Source organism: Protopterus annectens, chromosome 8.part0, assembly GCF_019279795.1.
Source record: "Protopterus annectens isolate FY-2018-M chromosome 8.part0, PAN1.0, whole genome shotgun sequence".
Taxonomy (NCBI): Eukaryota; Metazoa; Chordata; order Ceratodontiformes; family Protopteridae; genus Protopterus; species Protopterus annectens.
Window position 1 is genome coordinate 330,148,914 of NC_056741.1, and position 17,104 is coordinate 330,166,017.

Genomic DNA, 17,104 nt, shown 5'->3' on the forward strand with positions numbered 1-17,104 from the left:
CCAAGTTCAAAATGTTGATGTTACAACAGCTTTTACCTCTACTGGGCAAGGATCACTGGATGGTAACTTTGGATCTCAAGGAGGCTTACCTCCATGTTCCTATCAGACTAAGTTGCAGGAAGTATCTGCGTTTTCGGACTGGGACTTCTCACTATCAGTTCTCTGCATTGCCCTTTGGCTTATCTAGTATTCACGAAAGTTCTGGCTCCAGTGATAGCTTTTTTCAGGCTAAAAGGAATACAAATCTATCCTTATTTGGACGATTGCCTGATTCTGGCTCAAGGAAGGACGAGCTTCTTCATCATTTGGATTATGTGATAGCAGTGCTAAGATGCCTGGGGTATTCTGTGAGCGAAATAAAGTCCAGTCTAGTACCCTCTCAAGACATGTGCTTTCTGGGTGTAAGACTGAATACAGCATCCCAGATGGCCTTTTAACCCCGGACAAACAAAAGAATCTTTCCCTTTACTTCCATCAACTATCTCTTCAGTCCGGGCTGACTGCAAGGACAGTCCTTCAAGCCTTAGGGTTCATGGCATCTTGTATTCTGGTGCTTCCCAATGCCAAACTGCATATGAGGAAGCTACAATGGTATCTCAAAATGTATGGACACAGCTGCCAGGATCTGGACACTGTCATTCAAATAATACCTTGCATTCAAAAGGAATTTTTGTGGTGGGCTCAGGAATGTCACCTAAACAAGGGACTCTCTGAGACCCATGCGGAGGCGAGTCAGATTTTAACGACAGATGCCTCAGACAAAGCTTGGGAGCTCATCTAAATGGAAAGTGGATACAAGACAAGTGGCCTGTCAGACTACAGCATCTACATATCAACTTGAAGGAGATGTTAGCAGTCCAGTTTGCATTAATAGCTTTCAAGGATTTACTTCTTCCAGGGCAGGTGTTGATTCTAACAGACAACACAACTGTCATGTGGTACATCAACAAGCAAGGGGAACACATTCTTATCCTCTATGCAGGCAAGCAATGATTTTGTGGGAGACTGCTCTCAGTTTACAACTAAATCTTCAGGCAAGGTTTCTGCCGGAGCACAGAACTCCTTAGCAGATGTGTTAAGCAGACAAATCATGGATCCCCACGGTGGAAACTGGATCTTCATGTATTTCAGAAATTGACAGTGTCATGGGGAACTCCAGACATAGATCTGTTCGCTTCTCCACTAAACCACCAGCTGCCAAAGTTTTGAGAGGTTTCATCCCACAGCTTGGAAAGTGGATGCTCTTTCTTTCAGTTGGAAAAATCTTCATGTGTATGCCTTTCCACCTCTGCCTCTCCTCCCAAAGGTACTTCTGAAGGTCAGACAGGACAAGCCAAGGATGATTTTGATAGCTCCAGATTGGCCTCGACAGCACTGGTACCCATTACTGAGAAGTCTAGTACGGAAGCCTCCATGGCCTTTGCCTTTGATTCCACACCTGTTGTCCCAGGAGGACAGTCATTTGCTCAATGTCAAACTTCACTCTCTTCACCTAACAGCCTGGCATATTCTGTTTTGAACCATAGAGGGTCTCATCTTCCACAACAAGTTTTGAATGTGATTTTGGAAGCTAGAAGGCCTAGTACAAGGAAAGTGTACACAAATAAATGGAAGAGATTTTTGTTTTGGAGTGCAGCAAAGGATTTGGATGTTTCTGAGCCTAATTTAAGTGTGGCTCTTCAATATCTTACTGAGTTATTGGACAAAGGTTTGTCCTTCTCTTCTATTAAGATTCATGCTGCAGCAATTTCAGCTCACTACGACTGTGACCCACCAATGTTTTCTCATCCTTTGTTCAAGCAGTTTCTTAGAGGGCAAAGAATATAAGAAGCTCCTACTCCTGCTTGGGATCTCAATTTTGTGTTGGAGAAACTCACTCTACAACCTTTTGAGCCTGCAGCTACTGCTGAGTTGAAATATTTGTCATGGAAGACTGCTTTTGTTGGCCATTACCTCTGCAAGAAGGGTTTCTGAATTGCAGGCCCTTATGGCAGTTGAGCCTTTCTTAATTTTCCATAAGGATAGGGTATCTTTAATCCTTCCTTTATGCCTAAAGTGGTTTCTAGTGTGGCTTTAAACCAAACTATTCATTTGCCTACTTTTTATGCAAATCCCCAGAATAAAGGGAAAAGATTTTGCACACTTTAGATGTACACAGGCAGTTGCGATATTATTTGGACAGAACTAAAGTGTTCAGGCAATCTCAGCAGTTATTAGTTTCTTTTGCTTTGTGTTCTCAGGGCAAGCCCGTGTCAAAACAAACTATTTCTAAGTGGATTGGGTTTTGCATTGCTTTCTGTTATTCCCATCATGGCAAAGAGATTCCAGCTGGGATTAGGCCTCATTCCACTAGGGCTACTGCCACTTCAACAGCTTTTGAGGGGTGGCAACTAAGGATATTTTGGAGGCAGCTACTTGGAGTTCAGTGCATACTTTCTCTAGGCATTACCACCTTCCACTGTACTCTAAATCCAGGGCTGGTTTTGCCACTGCTGTTTTGCAGGGCATTTTGGCAGCTCCTGCTTCATTATAGTTTAGCCATCCTCCCTTACCTCTGCTTTGGGATTCTACCCAAGTGTTAGGACTGCAGCAATGTGAGATGAAGAACATAGTACAGTTTGTACCTACCATAAATGTAGATGTTCCTCCTTCCCTCTGTAGTTTGAGGCGTTGTGTGGGCTGGGTTATCAATCTGAGGTATATTGTATATGTTGTTTATATTGTACATATTTTTAGTGTTAGGTTGGTTGATTGTTTGGTTGTTGTCTATGGGTTTTGACCTTTCTTTTAGGGTCTTCTGACATCTGGGGCAAGAAAAGACTGAGGATATGGTTGTACCCTGACGTTCTGATGTCAGTCAAATGAGCCTTATACTCTGATATTCGGGCCGACCGAGGACAGCGGACTACCCAAGTGTTAGGACTGCAGCAATGTGGATCTTCGAACATCTACATTTATGGTAGGTACAAAACTGTACTTTTTTTGTGTGTGAGTGTGTTCTGGTGTTTCATCGACACAGTTATGTCGAAGGACACTAAGGTCTCAGGCTTCAAGAAGTGTGACTCGTGCTGTCAGAAGATGTCTCTGACAGACGGTCACACTTCTTGTGTTTATTGCCTGGGACCTTAGCACCTGCAGGACTCTTGTGCTATTTGTCATGCTTTCAGCCCAAGAGTCCTGCAGGAACGAAAAAATAAGCTCATATTAAGGGGCTTATTAAAGCCCGAGAGCTCCCCGACTAAGTCGGCGCCGGGGAAGCCCTCGAAACCTGTTAAGCCTTCGGCTCAGGCTTCCAAGCCGTCAGCTTCATGTTCTTCCTCACGAGGCTCGAGATCGGCTCCGGCCGGAGCCGATCTTTCCATACCAGTATCAGTATCGGCTCCATCCGGCGCCGATACTGTCAAGTCTAGACACTCAGTGTCGGCTGGAGCCGACGTATCTTCGGCTCCGAGGGCTCCATTGATCTCAAAAAAGAGATCTCGATCCCCTTCTGTGGAATCTATTCATTCGGCTCCGAGATCACCCTTGCTCTCGGAGCGGAGCCATCGGAGCCGATCTTCTCGGTCATCCAGGCTATCTGATCACGACCTTGAGAGAGTGGTGAGTAGACTATTAAAGTCTCAGGCATTGGCCCAAATACTCCATAGCCCATCTCAACAGACGGTAGCTATATCACATCCACCGAACATTCCTTCTTCGACTCTCTTACAGAGCTCGGAGCCGGAGCTCCTCGGAACCGGTACCGTTGTGACTTCGGAGCCGATACCACCCCTTTCGGCTCCGTCGTCCTCGGCTCCGATTTCCTCCTTGAGACCTTCATTGGAGGGATCCAGGCGTCTAGTCTCTCTCGTCGGCTCCGAGGGGGCGAGTGGCATCGGACCCTTGTCCGACCCCGTTCTCCCTCTCGGAGCTTGGCTGGTGAGCTCGGCCCCAACATCTGCCTCGGAGCCTTCCCTCTCGGTGAGGCCTGGGGTTCCTATCTCTTCGGAGCGGGAACTTTCTGGTCTCTCTGACGGGGGAGCCTTCGAGGTGATGAGGAGTGTACTAGCCCCTGGGTTTAGTCAACGGACAGTTCCATCAGCTCCTCCCACTACAGTACCTGCTGACGTCTCTTCCCACTCTCTTGCTCCCGGACCCAGAGATCCAACGCCTCAGGTTTCCCCATTGGGAATATATTCCTCTTCCGAGGCTTCTCCTGATCCGTCAGGAGAACCCCCCCCCCCGTAAGAGGACATGTAAGAGGAAACATTTAGACTCCCCTAAGTCTACTACATCAGATACTGACTTGGATGAGTCGGAGGGATCCCCAAGGTCCTCCTCTGAGGATGTCTCATTTTCAGACATCCTTGAAATCCTTAAACAGAGGGGGAACTGGCCCTCCCTTAATCACTCTGAGGACGAGTCAGTATACCTGGAGGCGTTCGGATCTCGACCCTCCACCTCCTGGGTGTCTCCGCCTTCGACCCTCTCATGGAGGTAGTGGCTCGAAGGCGTGGATGGCTCCAGATTCGGTGGAACCTATCCCCAGGAGACCTTCAAAATTTATTACAGCCCCACAAGATAGACAATACTTAACAAAAGGTGTCCCAGTTGATGCCATGGTGGTGGCTGCTGCCACCAAGAAGGAATTAGCTGATCCTTCAGTACCTGTCCATCCTCCTAATAAGGATTCTAGGACTATGGACAGGTACGGTAAGCGGATTTTTTTTTAGCGACTTTTGCCATGAGATCGCTGAACTACTTATGCCACTTCACCCGCCTTCAAAGAGATGTTCTTAAAGAGTTGGGAGAAGTTTTACAGGATCCGTTAGCTGCTGGGTCTCAGGATAAGATTAGCTCACAGCTAGGAATCCTTAACTCCATTGCTAACTCCTCCATGCGGCTCATTTCTTATGCAGCCGATGGAGCGAGTAGGGCCGCAGGCACAGGAGTGACTTTAAGGCGTCAGTCCTGGATGCGGCTTTGTAATTTTGCAGACCCCTTCAAGGCGTCTTTCACAAACTCCCCTTTTGATGGCTCGACCTTGTTCGGTCCTCAAGTGAAAGACACTTTGACTAGATGCGAACAAGATGGCAAGACTCTTTCTGCCGTAGGAGTCCGTTTCTCCACCCCTTCTAGACCTTACCCCAAAGGACAGAAGGGAGGGAAAATGTGGTTCCACAAATCTCAAGGAGTCACGCCTGATGCACAAAGTCAGTTTACCCCCAGAGGCAGAGGGGTCCGCAGAATCAGGGTAGCAGAGAGCCCCTTTCTGACAAACCCTTCCAGCATCCCTGAGATGTTGCCCGATTGTCCGCCTTCGGAGGCAGTCGGGGGAAAATTATCGCTGTACCCAATAGCCTGGCTTTCCCTTTCTCAAGACAAATGGGTACAGTCAATTATATCCGAGGGTTACAAAATTCCCTTTATTCAAACCCCAATTCAACAAAAGGGAACCCTTCCAGACGTTCCACCCGGTCTAAGGGAACTAGCAGTACTAGAAATATCAAAACTGCTAGTAAAAAGAGCCATCCAGCCAGTCCCAGTGGACCAAATAGGATCCGGAATCTACTCAAGGTTCTTTTTAGTTCCAAAAAAGACAGGGGACTGGAGACCAATATTAGATCTGAGCAAACTCAACAAGTTTGTAAAGAAATCAAGATTCCTGATGATCACGCTTCAGTCCATTCTGCCCTTTCTGGGCAAGGACAATTGGATGTGCTCAATAGATCTTCAGGATGCGTACTATCACATAAAAATTCACAGAAGCTCCAGAAGATTTCTCCGCTTTCGGCTGGGGACCAGTCACTTCCAATTCAGAGCCCTGCCCTTTGGACTCACTACAGCCCCCAGAGTGTTCACCAAATGCATGGCAGTGGTTACGGCTCACCTGAGACGTCAAGGATTCCAGGTGTTTCCGACTGGCTCCTCACTGCCACCACCAGGCATCAGCTTCTCCAAGCCAGAAATTACACCATTCACACTTGCAGAGGGCTAGGAATTTCTATAAATTTCGAAAAATCTGCCTTGTCGCCTTGTCAGTATATTACTTTTATAGGCGCAAAATTGGACACCGTACAACTTTCTGCAAGGTTGACAGACCAAAGGATCTTGGACATTCAAAGACACGTCCAAGTGATTCTATTCAACAACAAAATTCAGGCCAGATTTGCTCTGAAAGTACTGGGTCTTATGGCGGCCGCCATAACACTTCTTCCCCTCGCCCGCTTTTACATGCGGCTTCTACAATGGATGCTATTCACCCAATGGTCCTTTCAACAACTTCCCATGCGTCACGAGATCATAGTAACTCCAACTTGCAAAAGACATCTGACTTGGTGGATATCGTCCCCTCAAATCCATCAAGGCAGACCATTTGTTCCTCTTGCCCCGGTTGCCATGGTTACATCGGACGCCTCCCTGATCGGGTGGGGGGGGCATTATCAGGGCAGAATGGTCCATGGCACTTGGCAACCTTTCGAGTACCATCTGCACATAAATGTTCTGGAGATGAGAGCAGTGCTTTTAACGTTGCAAGCCCTCAACGACTCTCTTCCCCTGGGAACTATTGCAGTCCAAATGGACAATATGTCCGTAGTGTGGTACATAAACAAACAGGGCGGAACCAAGTCCTATCCACTGTGTCGAGAGGCTCTCAGACTTTGGCAATGGGCAATCTCCTCTCATCGGTTTCTGATAGCAACGCACATCCCCGGGAAATCCAACATCATAGCGGACAGATTGAGCAGAGCTATTCTCATGCCTCACGAGTGGTCTCTCAAACAGTCAGTGACGGAAGAGATTTTTCAGAGGTGGGGCCTTCCTTGCTGCGACCTTTTCGCTACACCTCAAAACAGCAAATGCCCAGACTTCTTCTCTCTCTTCCCCCTTCCAGGCCATCCCCCCAGAGATGCTCTAACCCAAGATTGGCCCCGGGGACTTCTTTATGCTTTTCCTCCTTTTCCGCTGATATCTCAGCTAATTCAGAAAGCAACCGCCTTGAGAGCCAAGTTGATTCTCATTGCCCCTTATTGGCCTCGACAGTTATGGTTTCCGTTCCTACATCATTACCTCTTGGTACAGCCATGGCATCTGGACCCGGTTCCAGATCTTCTGACCCACCAGTCGGGTCAACTGCACCAATCCATACCTTCTCTCAACCTCACTGCTTGGTTGCTCCACTTCCATCCTTAGCCAGGCTTCCTATGATTTCTAATCCTGTACGGGATATCATAGTAGCTTCCTAAAATCTTCTACCAGAAAGATCTACACTAGTAAATGGCGTTTCTCTTTCTGGGCAAAAGCTAGGAACATAGACCCCTATACTGCTCCAATTCATTTGGTGTTGGACTTCCTAGCTGACATTTTTAATTCAGGATCCTCTTCTTCCACAGTGAAAGTTCAACTGGCAGCCATTTCAAATTTTCATATAGGCTTTTTGGACCACAACATTATGTCACATAAACTTTGCAAGGAATTCCTTCGAGGTATCTTTTTATTGAAAACTCCTATTAGAGACCCCCCACCACAGTGGGATCTAAATTTAATTTTAACATCCTTGATTCTTCCCCCGTTCGAACCTGCAGCTGCCTGTTCTTTGAAATTGCTTTCTTGGAAGACACTTTTTCTAGTTGCCATTACATCTGCCAGGAGAGTATCTGAGCTTCATGCTCTCTGTGTTCGCCCTCCCTATCTAATATTCCACAAAGATAGGGTATCCCTAAGAAATAATCCGTCTTTCTTACCAAAGGTGGCATCTCAGACTAACCTAAATCAGTCCATTGATCTTCCAGTATTTTTCCCAAATTATTCTGATAGAGCTGAACAAAAGTTACATTATCTCGATGTTCACCGTCAGTTGAGATATTATCTGGATAAGACCAAAATTTTTAGGAAATCTGATCAACTTTTTCTATCCTATGCAGAGAACAGGAAAGGCCTTCCAGTTTCTAAGGTAACTTTATCTAGGTGGCTGTCTTCCGTGATCACTTACATTTATCAGCTCAGAGGCAAAGAGTTGGTTTCTAACCCAAAAGCCCATTCTACCAGAGCTCTAGCTACATCTACAGCTTTTCAAGCTAGACTTCCAATAGACACTATTTGTGCAGCAGCCACATGGGCCTCTCCTCATACCTTTGTTTCACATTACAAATTAGATTTGGTCTCCAGAGACAGAGCAAATTTTGGTTCCACTGTTCTCAAGAGTCTGTTCCATTGAGCCACCCAGGATAGAGGTGCTAGGGACGCGGTCCCATCCAGCAAGAATGAAGGCGAGATTGACAACTTAACATTTAGAAGTTATGTACCTACCATAACGTTCCATGTTAGTTGTCTTCTCTCGCCTTCTTTCTTAAGGCGTCCCTCCTTCCCCCTAGCCTGGTCAGACCGAGAAGATTATACATCTTCTATTAAGAGGTTATTACCTTTTTTTTTTCTAGCTGTTCAACTCCTAGTGTCACTAGATTATGTGGATCCTTTCTAGAGGGTTATGATGTTATTTAGTATTTCTTATTTTCTTCCTCCTAAGTTGGAAGAAAATACTGTTATTTCTTTAGCTACCAAACGAGATCTGAGTAATCTCTGCCTTGCATCATGGGATATGGGGTTGCCTCGAGCTGGTAAAATTAGCTCTCGAGCTTAGCAAGTGCCGAGTCAGAGCCGAGGATCGGCTCCGAACCCATCCAGCAAGAAAGAAGGCGAGAGAAGACAACTAACATGGAACGTTATGGTAGGTACATAACTTCTAATTAAATCTCGCCGTTTATTCTCACTGACTGGTTCGGGGCCGATCCGCGGCTCCGACACGGCCGATAGCAAAGCTCAAGGTTTGCCAGTAGCTCGAGACCAAGCCCCTTATCCCACAGTGCACTGCTGGAATTACCTCAGATCTAGTTTGCCGCGGCAAGAGAGATCTTGGTGATCCAGCTAGCTCGGACCATTTTTGAAAAAAAAAACAACAGCAAGTCTATATAAAAAGTTTTCCTTTTTGTTTAAAAACTAGTGTGTGTTAGCATTAGGTCTTTTCATAACATAATCTATAGTTTCAATAGTTATAAATAGTTTAAAAGTTAGTGCCTTGTTGGCTTCTTCGTTTGTGTGGGCCTTTTGCCCTATTTACTCTTATTAGTCTTTATAATAGTCAGGCTTTTTTTCTGTGAGCCTCTTTAGCCCTATTTATCTAATCTATAATTACATTGTTATAGATGGTGCCCGGATTGGACTTAGTTGTTTGTGGATCTTTACAAGTGTGTAAGGACTTTATTACCTTTTGCAGTTTACTGTTTGTTTTATTTAAATATGTCGGATGAAAAGGAGAAATCCCATCCTAAATCGAGATTTAAAAAATGCCCAGATTGTGGGCAAAAAATGCCCGTCACTGACGGACACATTCAATGTGTCTACTGTCTGGGGGCTAAACACCTCCAAGACACCTGCAGCATTTGTCACTCCTTTTCTTCAAGAGTCCTCTTGGAGAGAAGGAGGAAACTTATAGACAGGGGATTGCTACAGCAATCTTTTTCTGAGGTGTTGAGTAGCCATGAGGGTACTAGTACATCCTCCAAATCCTCAAAATCCAAATCTTCAGACAAAGTGACTAAAAAGGCAAAAACTTCAGAAGGAGGGTCATCGGTTCCACAGACATCGGAACCGAGTGTACCTCTGATTCGGAGTCAGCTCTCGGTATTGGAGCCGGTCTCTGAAGTTCCTTCTCCCCCTCTGCTCCAATCAGCACCTTCGGTGCATTCAGCTAAGTCCTCAGTCAGCCTTTCAGATTTGGACATGGATCGGCTAGTGCAGAAGCTTTTACAGGCATCAGGACTTGCCAAATTGTTGTCTGCCCTGACCAGCTCGTCGGTGCCGAAGGCCATGGAGCCGGATTTGTCTACTCCTCCTCCGAGCTGTACTGGACTCTTGGAGCCAAAGGAAACTGAACCCTTGGTTGTCGAACCCTTGGAGCCAATACCCACACCAGTGTTATCGGCTCCATCTACTCGGATGTCCTCGGCGCCGACCGAGGACTCTAGGAGCCGTCGCTCTCCCGTCGGGTCCGGGGAGGATAGTCGAACCGATTTGTTGGTGCCGACTCTTCCTCTCGGGGCTTCGGCTCGGATGAGCTCGGCTCCTACCTTGAGCTCGGAGCCCAGGGTTTCGGTGTGGGAGGATCGGATAGTACTCTCGGGTACTACTACTCTTCAGCATCGGTTCAGCTTTCCCTCTCCCCGCATGCTCCTGTGTCTGCTTCTTCATCTACCAGTCCCTCTAAGCGTAGAGACCCCGAGCCTCAAGTACCCCCACAGGGCGTCCCCTACTCTTCTGAGACCTCTCCAGATCCCCCCACTGAGGAGGTGCCCAGGAAGAGATTGTGCAAGAGGAGGCACTTAGACTACCCACAGGAGTCCTTGACGTCTGACACGGACTTAGATGAGTCAGAATGGTCCCCTCGATCCCCCTCTGAGGATATCTCCTTTGCAGAGATACTAGAGATCCTTAGTCAGAGGGGCGATGGGCAGTCCAAGACCCCTACTGAGGATGAGTCCATGCTCTTGAAGGCTTTTGGGTCTAAACCTTCCACTTCTTGGGTGTCTCTGCCTTATGACGAGCTCATGGAACTGATTTCTCATAAGGCGTGGGAGTCACCAGAATCCATGGAACCTGTTCCTCGTTAACCCAATAAAATTATGTCTGCCCCAGTGGACAAGTCATTTTTGACAAAGGGAGTGTCTGTTGATGCCATGGTGGTAGCTGCAGCCACCAAAAAAGAAGTATCTGAGACATCCACCTCTATCCATCCCCCTAACAGAGATTCTAGGGTCATGGATAGATATGGGAAGTGCATGTTTAGTTCAGCGACTTTTTCTGTGCAATCACTGAACTACTTAACCCATTTTACGAGACTACAGAGAGATCTCCTGAAAGAGCTAGGAAATACTCTCCAGGGGTACGGTAGCTGCAGGGGTGGCCGACAATCAACTCCCAGCTCACCTACCCTAAACTCAGTGGTAAACTCGTCCATGCGTCTCATATCCTATGCAGCTGATGATTCCAGTAGAGCCGCTAGTTCGGGCATTGCTCTTCGAAGACAAGCCTGGATGCGTCTCTGTTCCTTTGCGGAACCCTTTAAGTCTTCCTTTATTAATACCCCATTCGATGGGTCATCACTGTTTGGGCCCAAAGTAAAGGAAACTTTAACCAGGTGTGAACAGGAAGGCAAGACCTTATCTGCCGTTGGAGTCCGTTTTTTGAACCCTACTCGGCCCTACCCCAAGGACCCTAGGGGAGGGAAAATGTGGTTCCGAAAAGCACAGGCAGCCTTTCAGGACACACGTGGAGAAACCCCCTCTAGAGGCAGAGGAGGGGGTTATAACGGAAGACGCCGCCCCTGCAGCAGAGGGGGGGTCCGCAGCAACAGGGTGACAGGGGTCAGTTCTCCAGTCAGCCCTACCAGCACCCCTGAAAGGAGGCCCGACTGTTCGGCTCTGGAGGCAGTCGGGGGTCACTTGTCTTTGTACCCAGAAGCCTGGCTAAACATAGCATCAGATACTTTGGTACAAAGCATAATTTCCAGAGGATATTTCATTCCGTTCTCTTCCCCTCCCATTCTGGTAAAGAGAATTCCAGATGTTCCACCCAATCTCAGGGAACAAGCAGTCGTAGAGGTCCACAGATTGCTAGAACAAAGAGTCATCCAACCAGTCCCAGCAGACCAAGTTGGATTCGGAACTTACTCAAGATTCTTTTTGGTACCAAAAAAAACAGGGGACTGGAGACCTATCTTGGATCTCAGCAGACTCAACCAGTTCGTAAAGAAAGAGAAGTTCCAAATGGTCATGCTTCAGTCCATTCTTCCCTTCTTAGGGAAAGGCGATTGGATGTGCTCCATAGATCTCAAGGATGCGTACTATCACATAAAGATGAGCAGACTCTCCAGAGATCATCTGTGCTTCCGGCTGGGAGCCAATCATTACCAGTTTCGAGCCCTGTCCTTTGGTCTCACTACAGCCCCCAGAGTGTTCACCAAATGCATGGCAGTGGTCACGGCTCACCTGAGATGTCTAGGATTCCAGGTGTTTCCATACCTAGACAATTGGCTCCTAACCGCTGCCACCAGGCATTGACTCAGGCAACACAATACACACTGACACTCTGCCATCAATTGGGGATTGCAGTCAACTTCGAAAAGTCTGCCTTATCGCCATCGCGGCATACCGTTTTTATAGGAGCAGAATTAGATACCTCAGCTACCACTCTACGTCTCTCTGTCGAAAGAGTCTCTTCTCCGCCAAAACGTCAGCTTACTGGTGTCAAAGAACAGAGCTACAGCAGCAGAGGTTTTGAAAGTACTAGGTTTGATGGCGGCAGCAATCCTGGCTATACCACTCGCAAGGATGCATATGCGAATTCTTCAATGGCTCCTCTTCGCTCAATGGTCTTACCAGAAACTACCGATGCACCACATGATTCTCATCACGGATTCTTGCAGGAGAGACCTTCGGTGGTGGTTGACATCTCTTCATGTCACAATCAGAAGACCCTTTGTTCTTTAACCCCCCAGTAGCCACTGTGACCACGGATGCTTCCCTGATAGGATGGGAGGGGGCATTTTCAGGGAAAGACTGCCCAAGGCACATGGACAGATTAAGAATCACATCTGCACATCAATGTTCTAGAGTTGAAAGCGGTACTTCTGGCGTTGCAGTACTTTCAGGACTCTCTTCCTCTAGGAACTATTGCAATTCAGACGGACAACATGTCAGTAGTCTGGTACTTGAACAAACAAGGTGGAACCAAGTCTTACCCCCTTTGTCGAGAAGCCCTCAGGGTCTGGCAATGGGCTGTGTCGTCCCAGCATTTTCTTTTAGCAACGCACATCCCGGGGAAATCCAACGTGATAGCGGATAAGCTAAGTATGGCAATATTGCTCCCTCACGAGGGGTCTCTCAAACAACAGGTTGCGGAGTTGATTTTACGCAAATGGGGCCAGCCTTGCTGCGACCTTTTTGCCAGCCACATCAATTCAAAATGCAGAAGCTACTTTGCCCTAATACCACTTCCCGGTCATCCCCCAAGAGATGCACTTCTACATGATTGGCCCCTGGGTCTGCTTTATGCATTTCCACCCTTCCCATTAATACCCAGATTTTTACAGAAAGTAAAATCGCTGGGAAGGACTGTTATACTCATAGCCCCCTACTGGCCTCGACAGATTTGGTTTCCATTTCTCCACCATTATCTGTTGGAAGGTCCATGGATCCTGGACCCAGTTCTGGACCTTCTGACGCACCTGTCAGGGGACCTTCTGACACACCCGTCAGGGGACCTTCATCCTTCACTGCAGTCCCTGAAACTGATTGCTTGGCTAATCCACTTCCCCTAATTGCCAGGCTTCATTCAATTTCAGAAGATACAAGACAAATTCTCTTCTCTTCTCACAAGCCATCTACCAGGAAATTATATGGCAGTAAATGGAAAAGGTTCTCAATTTGGGCCAACACGCAGAGTATTGACCCTTTCCGAGCTCTGCTATCTTCTATTTTAGAATTTTTGACAAAAATTTTTAAGGAAGGAGCAGCAGCTGCTACAGTTCAAGTTCGGTTAGCTGCCATCTCAAATTTTCACCTTGGTTTTGGTGGCTCAAATGTTATGGGACGTAAATTATCTAAGACTTTTCTTAAAGGCGTTCTTCATATGAGACCTCCGATCAAAATTCCCTATTCTCCCTGGAATTTAAACCTTATGCTGTCTCAAATTATTCTTCCTCCTTTTGAACCAGCATCTTCTTGTGATCTCAGATTTTTATCCTGGAAAACAATATTTCTTGTGGCCATTACTTCTGCCCGCAGAGTGTCAGAACTTCAAGCATTATCTGTCAGACCACTTACATGATTTTCCATGCTGATAGAGTATCTCTCAGAACAAACCCCTCATTTTTACCTAAAGTCTGTTCTGAATCAAATATCAATCAGGTCATTGAGCTGCCAGTCTTTTTTGCCAACCACTCTAGCAAATTGCAATACATGCTGCACAAACTTGATGTTCACAGACAGCTCAGATTTTATCTTGACAGAACTAAAGATATTAGAAAATCAGATCAACTTTTTGTATTCTTCTCGGAAGCAAGAAAAGGCAATCCAGTAGCTAAAACAACTTTATCTAAATGGTTATCCGATTGCATATCCTTTGTTTATGAAAATGCGAGCATGCCATTAACGCACAAACCTAAGGCTCATTCTGCCAGAGCCATCTCTACGTCTTCTGCTTTTCAAGGTAAATTGCCACTTGACAATATTTGCGCTGCAGCCACTTGGTCTAAGCCTCATACCTTTATCACGCATTACAAAGTGGATAAGGCTTCAAGGGACAGGTCTTCCTTTGGTTCTATGGTACTGAAGAACATACTCCCATGAGCCACCCAGGATTCAGTGTGCTAGGGACGCTACCCATCAGTGAGAATAAATGGCGAGATTTAACAACTTCACATATAGAAGTTATGTACTTACCATAACGTTCCATGTGAGTTGTTTATCTCGCCTTTATTCTCACGTCCCTCCCTTCTTCCCCCTCCTGGCTGACTGCTGGCTTAGAGGCTGGTACCATCCTGGTTATTCAATATTTCTTCTTCCCCTTTGGGAAGTGTCCTTGGTAGAAATACATAAAAGGGTATGTATATGTTTGTGTATATATATATATGTATATATATATATGTGTGTGTAAATACTGTTACTCGCAGCAAACAAGAGCTGAGGTAATTCCAGCAGTGCATTGTGGGATAAGGGGCTTGTTCTCGAGCTACTCGCAAGCCTTGAGCTTTGCCTTCGGCCATGTCGGAGCCGAGGATCGGCTCCAAACCCATCAGTGAGAATAAAGGCGAGATAAACAACTCACATGGAACGTTATGGTAAGTACATAACTTCTATTTTCGGCCTTCTTCATGTAGACTAGCCTCTATTAGATTATTAGATTTAATCTGCCTTCACCAGTGTTGATTTGTTATAGGAAGATAGTCATTTGGTAATGTATTGAAGAAATTCTCAAGCACATTACATAGTCTGAGAGAATTTGGTAGTGATCAGCATAGATGCTGAAAAGCATTTTATAGGATGGAGTGGTACTACTGAGTTGAGTTCTGTAGGCATTAGATGTTATTCAGGACTGTGTTGACATAGCTATGTTTATATAGGGATCTTCAGAGGCCACAGTAAAGAGTCATGTAGGTCCTTCTCTACTGTTTCTTCATAGAGGAACTAAACAGAGGTGCCCACTATCACCCATACTGTTTGCTATGTTTTGTAAGCCATTAGCAGCTGTGATTTGACAATCCGATCTGCTTATCTGTGGGGTAAAGAATGATGTGCTCAGCATTTCCCACTTGACTGACGAGATTATAATATAGTTAACTAGACCAGATCCTGATCCACCAGCACAGTTTTGTGATTTTGGCACATATGATAAATTTTCCAGGTATAATATCAAGGTAACCAGGATGTGGGTGGGTGTGGTGAATTATGTTCTAATAGCTGCAGGAGTTAGTTTTCCAGGTATAATATCAAGGTAACCAGGATGTGGGTGGGTGTGGTGAATTATGTTCTAACAGCTGCAGGAGTTAATTTGACTACTTATGGGAGTCCTCTTAAATAAAGTGCATGGGAGTTTGGATAAGTGTGTCAATTGAAACCTCAGTTGTTAGCATGTATGATAAGCTGATAAGGCTGAAAGATAATTGCAAGAAGAAGCTGCTGAAATTGGAACTAGATCATTGGGTGTAGACGTCATGTAGAAAATCTTTATAAGGAGTGTTGCTGCATGAAGAATCTCTATTATGAACTCAATTTATGTTGAGCTGTGACTAGCAGACAAAAGCCACTGAAGTGAAAAAGTGATGATTTTCTTTTCTGATGACAGTTTTAAAAAAGGAATAATCATAAGATGGAAATCAAATGTTGTGCTACATATAGATGATGGATCAGCTGGACATAAGGGAAGTTAAAATAACCAAGAAACATTCATGGGCTACTTTTGTTAATAGATGGCTTCCTTGTCATAAGTAAGAGGACAGGGTTCCAGATTAATTGATAAACAGTGTACGAAAATAAACTATGATGAGGCAAGGTCCCATAAATATTTTCTAAGTATTTTATCACAATTAATTTAAAATAGTATATTTTTGTAGGTTTTGTTTGGAGTTGAAAGTTAGAAAGGTATTACCTTCCATCAGATTGGTACTGGGGGGCAAAAGGTACGCCTGTATGGTCTCAACAGTAAGTTTGCAGACTTGTTAATATCATTTATTAATTGAGGTCTGTTTACTGGTAAAGTCCAACTTGATAATGCAACCCATTTTTAACTGAGGCCCAGTAAGAAAAGCTCCACAAATACAATACAGAAGATATGTACACATGGGTGGAAATTAAGATCATACAGGCAGATAAATACAAGTATGCCATCAGTACAGCAAGATATATTCATTATCTTACAGTAATAGAATATGATGATGTGTTATATATGAGAGAAGGTTACTAAGTAATGCTGCACGATTCAGATAATGACAATGGGTCTGAAAATAGATTTTTGTAGGAGTGCCATGGTTGTGGAGAGGGATAATGTAGCATTTTTTCTAGATTGCAGGAATATAGGATGTTCTTCGTGTTTCACTGTTGCAGACATTACATTTGGGTCATCTGCTTGCAGGTAGCCCTCAGTCGGCCTGATTAACAAAGTCTTGGGTCCTGCGTCGGTTGCTGTCCCTTCTTCCATGACTTCAGGTCATCAGGGATATAAAACATGCAGCCGACGCCATTACACCAGTCTTTCTTGCCGTGCGGTGCCCAAAGCAGAAGCAGTTCACAAGTGCCGGTCAGCCGACTCCTGAAATTTTAATTTTCGAGTTTCAGAACCGAAGTCTTCAACTAAAGCTAAGTAACCCGTTGGGGAAACTTTTTCTTGCTCCTTACCGATGTCAGTAAAAGTTAATAATTGCATTACTTGTGGAAAGCAAATACCTCATAAAGATTTTCATTCGTACTGTATTCCTTGCCTAGGCCCTGACCACAGCGTACCTTGCTGTCGGTTTTGTGCTTTATTTAATCAGCACACTATCCGTCGTCGGTATATTTTTGCCTCTAAATAT

General features: G+C 45.5%; 1 protein-coding gene across 3 annotated transcripts in view; it reads left to right on the forward strand.

Moving 5' to 3' along the window:
- The window catches only part of GLRB (glycine receptor beta), a 1,402,573-nt gene that overhangs the window by 1,033,034 nt on the left and 352,435 nt on the right, over positions 1-17,104 (forward strand). The gene's annotated exons all lie outside the window — the stretch shown is intronic.